Source organism: Delphinapterus leucas, chromosome 12, assembly GCF_059928025.1.
Source record: "Delphinapterus leucas isolate spDelLeu-1000000601 "Yukka" chromosome 12, BTC_Dleu_Yukka2, whole genome shotgun sequence".
NCBI classification, from domain to species: Eukaryota; Metazoa; Chordata; class Mammalia; order Artiodactyla; family Monodontidae; genus Delphinapterus; species Delphinapterus leucas.
In genome coordinates, this window is record NC_143140.1 from 708,244 (window position 1) to 725,491 (window position 17,248).

Genomic DNA, 17,248 nt, shown 5'->3' on the forward strand with positions numbered 1-17,248 from the left:
CAGGACGTCTTAGGTGGAATGCGAAGACGAGGGTTACCCTGAGTGCAGCTCAGGCTAGGGCAACGCGTAAGACTTGCACGCCGTGTGGGACGTGCCAGAACGGTGTTCGTGAACGTGTGCGAGGGCTGAGGAAATGAAGCTGCTCCAAAAGAGAGGGCAGTGCGTTTCCCTACACCCGGCATGCACAGAGGGGCTGTAACGGGCTCCGGGTCTGGACGTTGCTTAGCTGACCCAGGTGAGCCTGGGGTACTCAAGTGTTCCTGCGGGAATAGGGTGCCCAGGCTAGCGTCCTAGGTGTCCAGAAAACTGTGCTGCCGTTCAAGGAACGCAGAGCAGAGGCCAGCGCCTCATGGAAACTGCTGCACGCCTCTGCTTCTGCACGGCAAATCAGGGCCTTACTTCCAGGCATGTGTTCATGCTGGGTGTGCCGGTAGCGATATAGCAGGGTAAGATGCTGACTTTCTCCTCGAGCAGAGTGACTTCACGTACGAGGGCCTCGAAGTGCTCCAAGGACAGTGTTCTCTCATGGCAGCTCACACAAGGACCATGAGAAGTTTTCTGTGCACTTCGGACTCACCAGCAATGTTGTCCTGAGGCCGTTCGAGGACTCTGGAAATGTAGCTCTCCTCAAGGAACGTACAGTGTGTTGCCCATCACTGGGCACGCACAGAGGGCCTCCGAGGGATGCACCAATGGGCCTCGAAATTGCTCAGCCGGCCCACAGGGGTCTGGAGGTACTCAGTGAACTTGCAGGAAAACGAGGTCTACCCGAGAGGCCTAGGAGTCCTCAGACGTGTACTTCCTTTAAAGTAAAGCATATAAGGGACAAAGAACTCATGGAAATAGCTGCATGCCTCCCTTTCTGCACGGCTACTAAGGGCCTAACCTGGAGGCAACTTTTCACGTTGAGATTCCCTTTAGCTCTAGAGCTTGTCAGGCTGACCACCACCGCGGCCATGGAAGCCCCTGGTTTAGACAGAGCAAACTCATTTTCTCCCCAGAAGCATTCTTACAGTGTTTACAGGCCTGTCAAGAGGAGGGAATGGCAGGCAGTTTCAATGCAGCGTGAACGCTGCCTTCAAAATGGGAAAGCAAGGCTAGTTCCAACAGGTCCCCTTTTCCAGGGGCACACTCAGCATGCACCCCTGTGGCTTCTAAGAAGTCCGAGGAGACACAGGTTACCCTGTGTTTCCTTCCCTGACTCAACTTCTCGAAGTAGGGTGTTCTGCATCATGCGAACTGCCTCAACCAAGGAACGCCGTAAGCTGCTCCTCTGGGCCTGTGGCTATTCGAAAGCCTGCAGTGCCACAGGAAGAACAGGACTTCAACTGCAGTAAGAACGCAAGCTGACTTCCTCTAGGAGGCACGGTGACTTCAGGCAGGACGTCTTAGATGGAATGCGAAGACGAGGGTTACCCTGAGTGCAGCTCAGGCTAGGGCAACGCGTAAGACTTCAACGCCGTGTGGGACGTGCCAGAACGCTGTTCGTGAACGTGTGCGAGGGCTGAGGAAATGAAGCTGCTCCAAAAGAGAGGGCAGTGCGTTTCCCTACACCCGGCATGCACAGAGGGGCTGTAACGGGCTCCGGGTCTGGACGTTGCTTAGCTGACCCAGGTGAGCCTGGGGTACTCAAGTGTTCCTGCGGGAATAGGGTGCCCAGGCTAGCGTCCTAGGTGTCCAGAAAACTGTGCTGCCGTTCAAGGAACGCAGAGCAGAGGCCAGCGCCTCATGGAAACTGCTGCACGCCTCTGCTTCTGCACGGCAAATCAGGGCCTTACTTCCAGGCATGTGTTCATGCTGGGTGTGCCGGTAGCGATATAGCAGGGTAAGATGCTGACTTTCTCCTCGAGCAGAGTGACTTCACGTACGAGGGCCTCGAAGTACTCCAAGCACAGTGTTCTCTCATGGCAGCTCACACAAGGACCATGAGAAGTTTTCTGTGCACTTCGGACTCACCAGCAAAGTTGTCCTGAGGCCGTTCGAGGACTCTGGAAATGTAGCTCTCCTCAAGGAACGTACAGTGTGTTGCCCATCACTGGGCACGCACAGAGGGCCTCCGAGGGATGCACCAATGGGCCTCGAAGTTGCTCAGCCGGCCCACAGGGGTCTGGAGGTACTCAGTGAACTTGCAGGGAAAACGAGGCCTACCCGAGAGGCCTAGGAGTCCTCAGACGTGTACTTCCTTTAAAGTAAAGCATATAAGGGACTAAGAACTCATGGAAACAGCTGCATGCCTCCCTTTCTGCCCGGCTACTAAGGGCCTATCCTGGAGGCAAGTTTTCACGTTGAGATTCCCTTTAGCTCTAGGGCTTGTCAGGCTGACCACCACCGCGGCCATGGAAGCCCCTGGTTTAGACAGAGCAAACTCATTTTCTCCCCAGAAGCATTCTTACAGTGTTTACAGGCCTGTCAAGAGGAGGGAATGGCAGGCACTTTCAATGCAGCGTGAACGCTGCCTTCAAAACGGGAAAGCAAGGCTAGTTCCAGCAGGTCCCCTTTTCCAGGGGCACACTCAGCATGCACCCCTGTGGCTTCTAACAAGTCCGAGGAGACACAGGTTACCCTGTGTTTCCTTCCCTGACTCAACTTCTCGAAGTAGGGTGTTCTGCATCATGCGAACTGCCTCAACCAAGGAACGCCGTAAGCTGCTCCTCTGGGCCTGTGGCTATTCGAAAGCCTGCAGTGCCACAGGAAGAACAGGACTTCAACTGCAGTAAGAACGCAAGCTGACTTCCTCTAGGAGGCACGGTGACTTCAGGCAGGACGTCTTAGATGGAATGCGAAGACGAGGGTTACCCTGAGTGCAGCTCAGGCTAGGGCAACGCGTAAGACTTCCACGCCGTGTGGGACGTGCCAGAACGGTGTTCGTGAACGTGTGCGAGGGCTGAGGAAATGAAGCTGCTCCAAAAGAGAGGGCAGTGCGTTTCCCTACACCCGGCATGCACAGAGGGGCTGTAACGGGCTCCGGGTCTGGACGTTGCTTAGCTGACCCAGGTGAGCCTGGGGTACTCAAGTGTTCCTGCGGGAATAGGGTGCCCAGGCTAGCGTCCTAGGTGTCCAGAAAACTGTGCTGCCGTTCAAGGAACGCAGAGCAGAGGCCAGCGCCTCATGGAAACTGCTGCACGCCTCTGCTTCTGCACGGCAAATCAGGGCCTTACTTCCAGGCATGTGTTCATGCTGGGTGTGCCGGTAGCGATATAGCAGGGTAAGATGCTGACTTTCTCCTCGAGCAGAGTGACTTCACGTACGAGGGCCTCGAAGTGCTCCAAGCACAGTGTTCTCTCATGGCAGCTCACACAAGGACCATAAGAAGTTTTCTGTGCACTTCGGACGCACCAGCAATGTTGTCCTGAGGCCGTTCCAGGACTCTGGAAATGTAGCTCTCCTCAAGGAACGTACAGTGTGTTGCCCATCACTGGGCACGCACAGAGGGCCTCCGAGGGATGCACCAATGGGCCTCGAAATTGCTCAGCCGGCCCACAGGGGTCTGGAGGTACTCAGTGAACTTGCAGGAAAACGAGGTCTACCCGAGAGGCCTAGGAGTCCTCAGACGTGTACTTCCTTTAAAGTAAAGCATATAAGGGACAAAGAACTCATGGAAATAGCTGCATGCCTCCCTTTCTGCACGGCTACTAAGGGCCTAACCTGGAGGCAACTTTTCACGTTGAGATTCCCTTTAGCTCTAGAGCTTGTCAGGCTGACCACCACCGCGGCCATGGAAGCCCCTGGTTTAGACACAGCAAACTCATTTTCTCCCCAGAAGCATTCTTACAGTGTTTACAGGCCTGTCAAGAGGAGGGAATGGCAGGCACTTTCAATGCAGCGTGAACGCTACCTTCCAAATGGGAAAGCAAGGCTAGTTCCAACAGGTCCCCTTTTCCAGGGGCACACTCAGCATGCACCCCTGTGGCTTCTAAGAAGTCCGAGGAGACACAGGTTACCCTGTGTTTCCTTCCCTGACTCAACTTCTCGAAGTAGGGTGTTCTGCATCATGCGAACTGCCTCAACCAAGGAACGCCGTAAGCTGCTCCTCTGGGCCTGTGGCTATTCGAAAGCCTGCAGTGCCACAGGAAGAACAGGACTTCAACTGCAGTAAGAACGCAAGCTGACTTCCTCTAGGAGGCACGGTGACTTCAGGCAGGACGTCTTAGATGGAATGCGAAGACGAGGGTTACCCTGAGTGCAGCTCAGGCTAGGGCAACGCGTAAGAATTCCACGCCGTGTGGGACGTGCCAGAACGCTGTTCGTGAACGTGTGCGAGGGCTGAGGAAATGAAGCTGCTCCAAAAGAGAGGGCAGTGCGTTTCCCTACACCCGGCATGCACAGAGGGGCTGTAACGGGCTCCGGGTCTGGACGTTGCTTAGCTGACCCAGGTGAGCCTGGGGTACTCAAGTGTTCCTGCGGGAATAGGGTGCCCAGGCTAGCGTCCTAGGTGTCCAGAAAACTGTGCTGCCGTTTAAGGAACGCAGAGCAGAGGCCAGCGCCTCATGGAAACTGCTGCACGCCTCTGCTTCTGCACGGCAAATCAGGGCCTTACTTCCAGGCATGTGTTCATGCTGGGTGTGCCGGTAGCGATATAGCAGGGTAAGATGCTGACTTTCTCCTCGAGCAGAGTGACTTCACGTACGAGGGCCTCGAAGTACTCCAAGCACAGTGTTCTCTCATGGCAGCTCACACAAGGACCATGAGAAGTTTTCTGTGCACTTCGGACTCACCAGCAATATTGTCCTGAGGCCGTTCGAGGACTCTGGAAATGTAGCTCTCCTCAAGGAACGTACAGTGTGTTGCCCATCACTGGGCACGCACAGAGGGCCTCCGAGGGATGCAGCAATGGGCCTCGAAGTTGCTCAGCCGGCCCACAGGGGTCTGGAGGTACTCAGTGAACTTGCAGGGAAAACGAGGCCTACCCGAGAGGCCTAGGAGTCCTCAGACGTGTACTTCCTTTAAAGTAAAGCATATAAGGGACTAAGAACTCATGGAAACAGCTGCATGCCTCCCTTTCTGCACGACTACTAAGGGCCTAACCTGGAGGCAAGTTTTCACGTTGAGATTCCCTTTAGCTCTAGAGCTTGTCAGGCTGACCACCACCGCGGCCATGGAAGCCCCTGGTTTAGACAGAGCAAACTCATTTTCTCCCCAGAAGCATTCTTACAGTGTTTACAGGCCTGTCAAGAGGAGGGAATGGCAGGCAGTTTCAATGCAGCGTGAACGCTTCCTTCAAAACGGGAAAGCAAGGCTAGTTCCAGCAGGTCCCCTTTTCCAGGGGCACACTCAGCATGCACCCCTGTGGCTTCTAAGAAGTCCGAGGAGACACAGGTTACCCTGTGTTTCCTTCCCTGACTCAACTTCTCGAAGTAGGGTGTTCTGCATCATGCGAACTGCCTCAACCAAGGAACGCCGTAAGCTGCTCCTCTGGGCCTGTGGCTATTCGAAAGCCTGCAGTGCCACAGGAAGAACAGGACTTCAACTGCAGTAAGAACGCAAGCTGACTTCCTCTAGGAGGCACGGTGACTTCAGGCAGGACGTCTTAGGTGGAATGCGAAGACGAGGGTTACCCTGAGTGCAGCTCAGGCTAGGGCAACGCGTAAGACTTCAACGCCGTGTGGGACGTGCCAGAACGCTGTTCGTGAACGTGTGCGAGGGCTGAGGAAATGAAGCTGCTCCAAAAGAGAGGGCAGTGCGTTTCCCTACACCCGGCATGCACAGAGGGGCTGTAACGGGCTCCGGGTCTGGACGTTGCTTAGCTGACCCAGGTGAGCCTGGGGTACTCAAGTGTTCCTGCGGGAATAGGGTGCCCAGGCTAGCGTCCTAGGTGTCCAGAAAACTGTGCTGCCGTTCAAGGAACGCAGAGCAGAGGCCAGCGCCTCATGGAAACTGCTGCACGCCTCTGCTTCTGCACGGCAAATCAGGGCCTTACTTCCAGGCATGTGTTCATGCTGGGTGTGCCGGTAGCGATATAGCAGGGTAAGATGCTGACTTTCTCCTCGAGCAGAGTGACTTCACGTACGAGGGCCTCGAAGTACTCCAAGCACAGTGTTCTCTCATGGCAGCTCACACAAGGACCATGAGAAGTTTTCTGTGCACTTCGGACTCACCAGCAATGTTGTCCTGAGGCCGTTCGAGGACTCTGGAAATGTAGCTCTCCTCAAGGAACGTACAGTGTGTTGCCCATCACTGGGCACGCACAGAGGGCCTCCGAGGGATGCACCAATGGGCCTCGAAGTTGCTCAGCCGGCCCACAGGGGTCTGGAGGTACTCAGTGAACTTGCAGGGAAAACGAGGCCTACCCGAGAGGCCTAGGAGTCCTCAGACGTGTACTTCCTTTAAAGTAAAGCATATAAGGGACTAAGAACTCATGGAAACAGCTGCATGCCTCCCTTTCTGCACGACTACTAAGGGCCTAACCTGGAGGCAAGTTTTCACGTTGAGATTCCCTTTAGCTCTAGAGCTTGTCAGGCTGACCACCACCGCGGCCATGGAAGCCCCTGGTTTAGACAGAGCAAACTCATTTTCTCCCCAGAAGCATTCTTACAGTGTTTACAGGCCTGTCAAGAGGAGGGAATGGCAGGCACTTTCAATGCAGCGTGAACGCTGCCTTCAAAACGGGAAAGCAAGGCTAGTTCCAGCAGGTCCCCTTTTCCAGGGGCACACTCAGCATGCACCCCTGTGGCTTCTAACAAGTCCGAGGAGACACAGGTTACCCTGTGTTTCCTTCCCTGACTCAACTTCTCGAAAGGGTGTTCTGCATCATGCGAACTGCCTCAACCAAGGAACGCCGTAAGCTGCTCCTCTGGGCCTGTGGCTATTCGAAAGCCTGCAGTGCCACAGGAAGAACAGGACTTCAACTGCAGTAAGAACGCAAGCTGACTTCCTCTAGGAGGCACGGTGACTTCAGGCAGGACGTCTTAGGTGGAATGCGAAGACGAGGGTTACCCTGAGTGCAGCTCAGGCTAGGGCAACGCGTAAGACTTGCACGCCGTGTGGGACGTGCCAGAACGGTGTTCGTGAACGTGTGCGAGGGCTGAGGAAATGAAGCTGCTCCAAAAGAGAGGGCAGTGCGTTTCCCTACACCCGGCATGCACAGAGGGGCTGTAACGGGCTCCGGGTCTGGACGTTGCTTAGCTGACCCAGGTGAGCCTGGGGTACTCAAGTGTTCCTGCGGGAATAGGGTGCCCAGGCTAGCGTCCTAGGTGTCCAGAAAACTGTGCTGCCGTTCAAGGAACGCAGAGCAGAGGCCAGCGCCTCATGGAAACTGCTGCACGCCTCTGCTTCTGCACGGCAAATCAGGGCCTTACTTCCAGGCATGTGTTCATGCTGGGTGTGCCGGTAGCGATATAGCAGGGTAAGATGCTGACTTTCTCCTCGAGCAGAGTGACTTCACGTACGAGGGCCTCGAAGTGCTCCAAGGACAGTGTTCTCTCATGGCAGCTCACACAAGGACCATGAGAAGTTTTCTGTGCACTTCGGACTCACCAGCAATGTTGTCCTGAGGCCGTTCGAGGACTCTGGAAATGTAGCTCTCCTCAAGGAACGTACAGTGTGTTGCCCATCACTGGGCACGCACAGAGGGCCTCCGAGGGATGCACCAATGGGCCTCGAAATTGCTCAGCCGGCCCACAGGGGTCTGGAGGTACTCAGTGAACTTGCAGGAAAACGAGGTCTACCCGAGAGGCCTAGGAGTCCTCAGACGTGTACTTCCTTTAAAGTAAAGCATATAAGGGACAAAGAACTCATGGAAATAGCTGCATGCCTCCCTTTCTGCACGGCTACTAAGGGCCTAACCTGGAGGCAACTTTTCACGTTGAGATTCCCTTTAGCTCTAGAGCTTGTCAGGCTGACCACCACCGCGGCCATGGAAGCCCCTGGTTTAGACAGAGCAAACTCATTTTCTCCCCAGAAGCATTCTTACAGTGTTTACAGGCCTGTCAAGAGGAGGGAATGGCAGGCAGTTTCAATGCAGCGTGAACGCTGCCTTCAAAATGGGAAAGCAAGGCTAGTTCCAACAGGTCCCCTTTTCCAGGGGCACACTCAGCATGCACCCCTGTGGCTTCTAAGAAGTCCGAGGAGACACAGGTTACCCTGTGTTTCCTTCCCTGACTCAACTTCTCGAAGTAGGGTGTTCTGCATCATGCGAACTGCCTCAACCAAGGAACGCCGTAAGCTGCTCCTCTGGGCCTGTGGCTATTCGAAAGCCTGCAGTGCCACAGGAAGAACAGGACTTCAACTGCAGTAAGAACGCAAGCTGACTTCCTCTAGGAGGCACGGTGACTTCAGGCAGGACGTCTTAGGTGGAATGCGAAGACGAGGGTTACCCTGAGTGCAGCTCAGGCTAGGGCAACGCGTAAGACTTCAACGCCGTGTGGGACGTGCCAGAACGCTGTTCGTGAACGTGTGCGAGGGCTGAGGAAATGAAGCTGCTCCAAAAGAGAGGGCAGTGCGTTTCCCTACACCCGGCATGCACAGAGGGGCTGTAACGGGCTCCGGGTCTGGACGTTGCTTAGCTGACCCAGGTGAGCCTGGGGTACTCAAGTGTTCCTGCGGGAATAGGGTGCCCAGGCTAGCGTCCTAGGTGTCCAGAAAACTGTGCTGCCGTTCAAGGAACGCAGAGCAGAGGCCAGCGCCTCATGGAAACTGCTGCACGCCTCTGCTTCTGCACGGCAAATCAGGGCCTTACTTCCAGGCATGTGTTCATGCTGGGTGTGCCGGTAGCGATATAGCAGGGTAAGATGCTGACTTTCTCCTCGAGCAGAGTGACTTCACGTACGAGGGCCTCGAAGTACTCCAAGCACAGTGTTCTCTCATGGCAGCTCACACAAGGACCATGAGAAGTTTTCTGTGCACTTCGGACTCACCAGCAAAGTTGTCCTGAGGCCGTTCGAGGACTCTGGAAATGTAGCTCTCCTCAAGGAACGTACAGTGTGTTGCCCATCACTGGGCACGCACAGAGGGCCTCCGAGGGATGCACCAATGGGCCTCGAAGTTGCTCAGCCGGCCCACAGGGGTCTGGAGGTACTCAGTGAACTTGCAGGGAAAACGAGGCCTACCCGAGAGGCCTAGGAGTCCTCAGACGTGTACTTCCTTTAAAGTAAAGCATATAAGGGACTAAGAACTCATGGAAACAGCTGCATGCCTCCCTTTCTGCCCGGCTACTAAGGGCCTATCCTGGAGGCAAGTTTTCACGTTGAGATTCCCTTTAGCTCTAGGGCTTGTCAGGCTGACCACCACCGCGGCCATGGAAGCCCCTGGTTTAGACAGAGCAAACTCATTTTCTCCCCAGAAGCATTCTTACAGTGTTTACAGGCCTGTCAAGAGGAGGGAATGGCAGGCACTTTCAATGCAGCGTGAACGCTGCCTTCAAAACGGGAAAGCAAGGCTAGTTCCAGCAGGTCCCCTTTTCCAGGGGCACACTCAGCATGCACCCCTGTGGCTTCTAACAAGTCCGAGGAGACACAGGTTACCCTGTGTTTCCTTCCCTGACTCAACTTCTCGAAGTAGGGTGTTCTGCATCATGCGAACTGCCTCAACCAAGGAACGCCGTAAGCTGCTCCTCTGGGCCTGTGGCTATTCGAAAGCCTGCAGTGCCACAGGAAGAACAGGACTTCAACTGCAGTAAGAACGCAAGCTGACTTCCTCTAGGAGGCACGGAGACTTCAGGCAGGACGTCTTAGATGGAATGCGAAGACGAGGGTTACCCTGAGTGCAGCTCAGGCTAGGGCAACGCGTAAGACTTCAACGCCGTGTGGGACGTGCCAGAACGCTGTTCGTGAACGTGTGCGAGGGCTGAGGAAATGAAGCTGCTCCAAAAGAGAGGGCAGTGCGTTTCCCTACACCCGGCATGCACAGAGGGGCTGTAACGGGCTCCGGGTCTGGACGTTGCTTAGCTGACCCAGGTGAGCCTGGGGTACTCAAGTGTTCCTGCGGGAATAGGGTGCCCAGGCTAGCGTCCTAGGTGTCCAGAAAACTGTGCTGCCGTTCAAGGAACGCAGAGCAGAGGCCAGCGCCTCATGGAAACTGCTGCACGCCTCTGCTTCTGCACGGCAAATCAGGGCCTTACTTCCAGGCATGTGTTCATGCTGGGTGTGCCGGTAGCGATATAGCAGGGTAAGATGCTGACTTTCTCCTCGAGCAGAGTGACTTCACGTACGAGGGCCTCGAAGTGCTCCAAGCACAGTGTTCTCTCATGGCAGCTCACACAAGGACCATAAGAAGTTTTCTGTGCACTTCGGACGCACCAGCAATGTTGTCCTGAGGCCGTTCCAGGACTCTGGAAATGTAGCTCTCCTCAAGGAACGTACAGTGTGTTGCCCATCACTGGGCACGCACAGAGGGCCTCCGAGGGATGCACCAATGGGCCTCGAAATTGCTCAGCCGGCCCACAGGGGTCTGGAGGTACTCAGTGAACTTGCAGGAAAACGAGGTCTACCCGAGAGGCCTAGGAGTCCTCAGACGTGTACTTCCTTTAAAGTAAAGCATATAAGGGACAAAGAACTCATGGAAATAGCTGCATGCCTCCCTTTCTGCACGGCTACTAAGGGCCTAACCTGGAGGCAACTTTTCACGTTGAGATTCCCTTTAGCTCTAGAGCTTGTCAGGCTGACCACCACCGCGGCCATGGAAGCCCCTGGTTTAGACACAGCAAACTCATTTTCTCCCCAGAAGCATTCTTACAGTGTTTACAGGCCTGTCAAGAGGAGGGAATGGCAGGCACTTTCAATGCAGCGTGAACGCTACCTTCCAAATGGGAAAGCAAGGCTAGTTCCAACAGGTCCCCTTTTCCAGGGGCACACTCAGCATGCACCCCTGTGGCTTCTAAGAAGTCCGAGGAGACACAGGTTACCCTGTGTTTCCTTCCCTGACTCAACTTCTCGAAGTAGGGTGTTCTGCATCATGCGAACTGCCTCAACCAAGGAACGCCGTAAGCTGCTCCTCTGGGCCTGTGGCTATTCGAAAGCCTGCAGTGCCACAGGAAGAACAGGACTTCAACTGCAGTAAGAACGCAAGCTGACTTCCTCTAGGAGGCACGGTGACTTCAGGCAGGACGTCTTAGATGGAATGCGAAGACGAGGGTTACCCTGAGTGCAGCTCAGGCTAGGGCAACGCGTAAGACTTCCACGCCGTGTGGGACGTGCCAGAACGCTGTTCGTGAACGTGTGCGAGGGCTGAGGAAATGAAGCTGCTCCAAAAGAGAGGGCAGTGCGTTTCCCTACACCCGGCATGCACAGAGGGGCTGTAACGGGCTCCGGGTCTGGACGTTGCTTAGCTGACCCAGGTGAGCCTGGGGTACTCAAGTGTTCCTGCGGGAATAGGGTGCCCAGGCTAGCGTCCTAGGTGTCCAGAAAACTGTGCTGCCGTTTAAGGAACGCAGAGCAGAGGCCAGCGCCTCATGGAAACTGCTGCACGCCTCTGCTTCTGCACGGCAAATCAGGGCCTTACTTCCAGGCATGTGTTCATGCTGGGTGTGCCGGTAGCGATATAGCAGGGTAAGATGCTGACTTTCTCCTCGAGCAGAGTGACTTCACGTACGAGGGCCTCGAAGTACTCCAAGCACAGTGTTCTCTCATGGCAGCTCACACAAGGACCATGAGAAGTTTTCTGTGCACTTCGGACTCACCAGCAATGTTGTCCTGAGGCCGTTCGAGGACTCTGGAAATGTAGCTCTCCTCAAGGAACGTACAGTGTGTTGCCCATCACTGGGCACGCACAGAGGGCCTCCGAGGGATGCACCAATGGGCCTCGAAGTTGCTCAGCCGGCCCACAGGGGTCTGGAGGTACTCAGTGAACTTGCAGGGAAAACGAGGCCTACCCGAGAGGCCTAGGAGTCCTCAGACGTGTACTTCCTTTAAAGTAAAGCATATAAGGGACTAAGAACTCATGGAAACAGCTGCATGCCTCCCTTTCTGCACGACTACTAAGGGCCTAACCTGGAGGCAAGTTTTCACGTTGAGATTCCCTTTAGCTCTAGAGCTTGTCAGGCTGACCACCACCGCGGCCATGGAAGCCCCTGGTTTAGACAGAGCAAACTCATTTTCTCCCCAGAAGCATTCTTACAGTGTTTACAGGCCTGTCAAGAGGAGGGAATGGCAGGCAGTTTCAATGCAGCGTGAACGCTTCCTTCAAAACGGGAAAGCAAGGCTAGTTCCAGCAGGTCCCCTTTTCCAGGGGCACACTCAGCATGCACCCCTGTGGCTTCTAACAAGTCCGAGGAGACACAGGTTACCCTGTGTTTCCTTCCCTGACTCAACTTCTCGAAAGCGTGTTCTGCATCATGCGAACTGCCTCAACCAAGGAACGCCGTAAGCTGCTCCTCTGGGCCTGTGGCTATTCGAAAGCCTGCAGTGCCACAGGAAGAACAGGACTTCAACTGCAGTAAGAACGCAAGCTGACTTCCTCTAGGAGGCACGGTGACTTCAGGCAGGACGTCTTAGGTGGAATGCGAAGACGAGGGTTACCCTGAGTGCAGCTCAGGCTAGGGCAACGCGTAAGACTTGCACGCCGTGTGGGACGTGCCAGAACGGTGTTCGTGAACGTGTGCGAGGGCTGAGGAAATGAAGCTGCTCCAAAAGAGAGGGCAGTGCGTTTCCCTACACCCGGCATGCACAGAGGGGCTGTAACGGGCTCCGGGTCTGGACGTTGCTTAGCTGACCCAGGTGAGCCTGGGGTACTCAAGTGTTCCTGCGGGAATAGGGTGCCCAGGCTAGCGTCCTAGGTGTCCAGAAAACTGTGCTGCCGTTCAAGGAACGCAGAGCAGAGGCCAGCGCCTCATGGAAACTGCTGCACGCCTCTGCTTCTGCACGGCAAATCAGGGCCTTACTTCCAGGCATGTGTTCATGCTGGGTGTGCCGGTAGCGATATAGCAGGGTAAGATGCTGACTTTCTCCTCGAGCAGAGTGACTTCACGTACGAGGGCCTCGAAGTGCTCCAAGCACAGTGTTCTCTCATGGCAGCTCACACAAGGACCATGAGAAGTTTTCTGTGCACTTCGGACTCACCAGCAATGTTGTCCTGAGGCCGTTCGAGGACTCTGGAAATGTAGCTCTCCTCAAGGAACGTACAGTGTGTTGCCCATCACTGGGCACGCACAGAGGGCCTCCGAGGGATGCACCAATGGGCCTCGAAATTGCTCAGCCGGCCCACAGGGGTCTGGAGGTACTCAGTGAAGTTGCAGGAAAACGAGGCCTACCCGAGAGGCCTAGGAGTCCTCAGACGTGTACTTCCTTTAAAGTAAAGCATATAAGGGACAAAGAACTCATGGAAATAGCTGCATGCCTCCCTTTCTGCACGGCTACTAAGGGCCTAACCTGGAGGCAACTTTTCACGTTGAGATTCCCTTTAGCTCTAGAGCTTGTCAGGCTGACCACCACCGCGGCCATGGAAGCCCCTGGTTTAGACAAAGCAAACTCATTTTCTCCCCAGAAGCATTCTTACAGTGTTTACAGGCCTGTCAAGAGGAGGGAATGGCAGGCACTTTCAATGCAGCGTGAACGCTGCCTTCAAAATGGGAAAGCAAGGCTAGTTCCAACAGGTCCCCTTTTCCAGGGGCACACTCAGCATGCACCCCTGTGGCTTCTAAGAAGTCCGAGGAGACACAGGTTACCCTGTGTTTCCTTCCCTGACTCAACTTCTCGAAGTAGGGTGTTCTGCATCATGCGAACTGCCTCAACCAAGGAACGCCGTAAGCTGCTCCTCTGGGCCTGTGGCTATTCGAAAGCCTGCAGTGCCACAGGAAGAACAGGACTTCAACTGCAGTAAGAACGCAAGCTGACTTCCTCTAGGAGGCACGGTGACTTCAGGCAGGACGTCTTAGGTGGAATGCGAAGACGAGGGTTACCCTGAGTGCAGCTCAGGCTAGGGCAACGCGTAAGACTTCAACGCCGTGTGGGACGTGCCAGAACGCTGTTCGTGAACGTGTGCGAGGGCTGAGGAAATGAAGCTGCTCCAAAAGAGAGGGCAGTGCGTTTCCCTACACCCGGCATGCACAGAGGGGCTGTAACGGGCTCCGGGTCTGGACGTTGCTTAGCTGACCCAGGTGAGCCTGGGGTACTCAAGTGTTCCTGCGGGAATAGGGTGCCCAGGCTAGCGTCCTAGGTGTCCAGAAAACTGTGCTGCCGTTCAAGGAACGCAGAGCAGAGGCCAGCGCCTCATGGAAACTGCTGCACGCCTCTGCTTCTGCACGGCAAATCAGGGCCTTACTTCCAGGCATGTGTTCATGCTGGGTGTGCCGGTAGCGATATAGCAGGGTAAGATGCTGACTTTCTCCTCGAGCAGAGTGACTTCACGTACGAGGGCCTCGAAGTACTCCAAGCACAGTGTTCTCTCATGGCAGCTCACACAAGGACCATGAGAAGTTTTCTGTGCACTTCGGACTCACCAGCAAAGTTGTCCTGAGGCCGTTCGAGGACTCTGGAAATGTAGCTCTCCTCAAGGAACGTACAGTGTGTTGCCCATCACTGGGCACGCACAGAGGGCCTCCGAGGGATGCACCAATGGGCCTCGAAGTTGCTCAGCCGGCCCACAGGGGTCTGGAGGTACTCAGTGAACTTGCAGGGAAAACGAGGCCTACCCGAGAGGCCTAGGAGTCCTCAGACGTGTACTTCCTTTAAAGTAAAGCATATAAGGGACTAAGAACTCATGGAAACAGCTGCATGCCTCCCTTTCTGCACGGCTACTAAGGGCCTAACCTGGAGGCAAGTTTTCACGTTGAGATTCCCTTTAGCTCTAGAGCTTGTCAGGCTGACCACCACCGCGGCCATGGAAGCCCCTGGTTTAGACAGAGCAAACTCATTTTCTCCCCAGAAGCATTCTTACAGTGTTTACAGGCCTGTCAAGAGGAGGGAATGGCAGGCAGTTTCAATGCAGCGTGAACGCTTCCTTCAAAACGGGAAAGCAAGGCTAGTTCCAGCAGGTCCCCTTTTCCAGGGACACACTCAGCATGCACCCCTGTGGCTTCTAAGAAGTCCGAGGAGACACAGGTTACCCTGTGTTTCCTTCCCTGACTCAACTTCTCGAAGTAGGGTGTTCTGCATCATGCGAACTGCCTCAACCAAGGAACGCCGTAAGCTGCTCCTCTGGGCCTGTGGCTATTCGAAAGCCTGCAGTGCCACAGGAAGAACAGGACTTCAACTGCAGTAAGAACGCAAGCTGACTTCCTCTAGGAGGCACGGTGACTTTAGGCAGGACGTCTTAGATGGAATGCGAAGACGAGGGTTACCCTGAGTGCAGCTCAGGCTAGGGCAACGCGTGAGACTTCCACGCCGTGTGGGACGTGCCAGAACGGTGTTCGTGAACGTGTGCGAGGGCTGAGGAAATGAAGCTGCTCCAAAAGAGAGGGCAGTGCGTTTCCCTACACCCGGCATGCACAGAGGGGCTGTAACGGGCTCCGGGTCTGGACGTTGCTTAGCTGACCCAGGTGAGCCTGGGGTACTCAAGTGTTCCTGCGGGAATAGGGTGCCCAGGCTAGCGTCCTAGGTGTCCAGAAAACTGTGCTGCCGTTTAAGGAACGCAGAGCAGAGGCCAGCGCCTCATGGAAACTGCTGCACGCCTCTGCTTCTGCACGGCAAATCAGGGCCTTACTTCCAGGCATGTGTTCATGCTGGGTGTGCCGGTAGCGATATAGCAGGGTAAGATGCTGACTTTCTCCTCGAGCAGAGTGACTTCACGTACGAGGGCCTCGAAGTGCTCCAAGCACAGTGTTCTCTCATGGCAGCTCACACAAGGACCATGGAAGTTTTCTGTGCATTTCGGGCTCACCAGCAAAGTTGTCCTGAGGCCGTTCGAGGACTCTGGAAATGTAGCTCTCCTCAAGGAACGTACAGTGTGTTGCCCATCACTGGGCACGCACAGAGGGCCTCCGAGGGATGCACCAATGGGCCTCGAAGTTGCTCAATCGGCCCACAGGGGTCTGGAGGTGCTCAGTGAACTTGCAGGAAAACGAGGCCTACCCGAGAGGCCTAGGAGTTCTCAGACGTGTACTTCCTTTAAAGTAAAGCATATAAGGGCCTAAGAACTCATGGAAACAGCTGCATGCCTCCCTTTCTGCCCGGCTACTAAGGGCCTATCCTGGAGGCAAGTTTTCACGTTGAGATTCCCTTTAGCTCTAGGGCTTGTCAGGCTGACCACCACCGCGGCCATGGAAGCCCCTGGTTTAGACAGAGCAAACTCATTTTCTCCCCAGAAGCATTCTTACAGTGTTTACAGGCCTGTCAAGAGGAGGGAATGGCAGGCACTTTCAATGCAGCGTGAACGCTGCCTTCAAAACGGGAAAGCAAGGCTAGTTCCAGCAGGTCCCCTTTTCCAGGGGCACACTCAGCATGCACCCCTGTGGCTTCTAACAAGTCCGAGGAGACACAGGTTACCCTGTGTTTCCTTCCCTGACTCAACTTCTCGAAGTAGGGTGTTCTGCATCATGCGAACTGCCTCAACCAAGGAACGCCGTAAGCTGCTCCTCTGGGCCTGTGGCTCTTCGAAAGCCTGCAGTGCCACAGGAAGAACAGGACTTCAACTGCAGTAAGAACGCAAGCTGACTTCCTCTAGGAGGCACGGAGACTTCAGGCAGGACGTCTTAGATGGAATGCGAAGACGAGGGTTACCCTGAGTGCAGCTCAGGCTAGGGCAACGCGTAAGACTTCAACGCCGTGTGGGACGTGCCAGAACGCTGTTCGTGAACGTGTGCGAGGGCTGAGGAAATGAAGCTGCTCCAAAAGAGAGGGCAGTGCGTTTCCCTACACCCGGCATGCACAGAGGGGCTGTAACGGGCTCCGGGTCTGGACGTTGCTTAGCTGATCCAGGTGAGCCTGGGGTACTCAAGTGTTCCTGCGGGAATAGGGTGCCCAGGCTAGCGTCCTAGGTGTCCAGAAAACTGTGCTGCCGTTCAAGGAACGCAGAGCAGAGGCCAGCGCCTCATGGAAACTGCTGCACGCCTCTGCTTCTGCACGGCAAATCAGGGCCTTACTTCCAGGCATGTGTTCATGCTGGGTGTGCCGGTAGCGATATAGCAGGGTAAGATGCTGACTTTCTCCTCGAGCAGAGTGACTTCACGTACGAGGGCCTCGAAGTGCTCCAAGCACAGTGTTCTCTCATGGCAGCTCACACAAGGACCATGAGAAGTTTTCTGTGCACTTCGGACTCACCAGCAATGTTGTCCTGAGGCCGTTCGAGGACTCTGGAAATGTACCTCTCCTCAAGGATCGTACAGTGTGTTGCCCATCCCTGGGCACGCACAGAGGGCCTCCGAGGGATGCACCAATGGGCC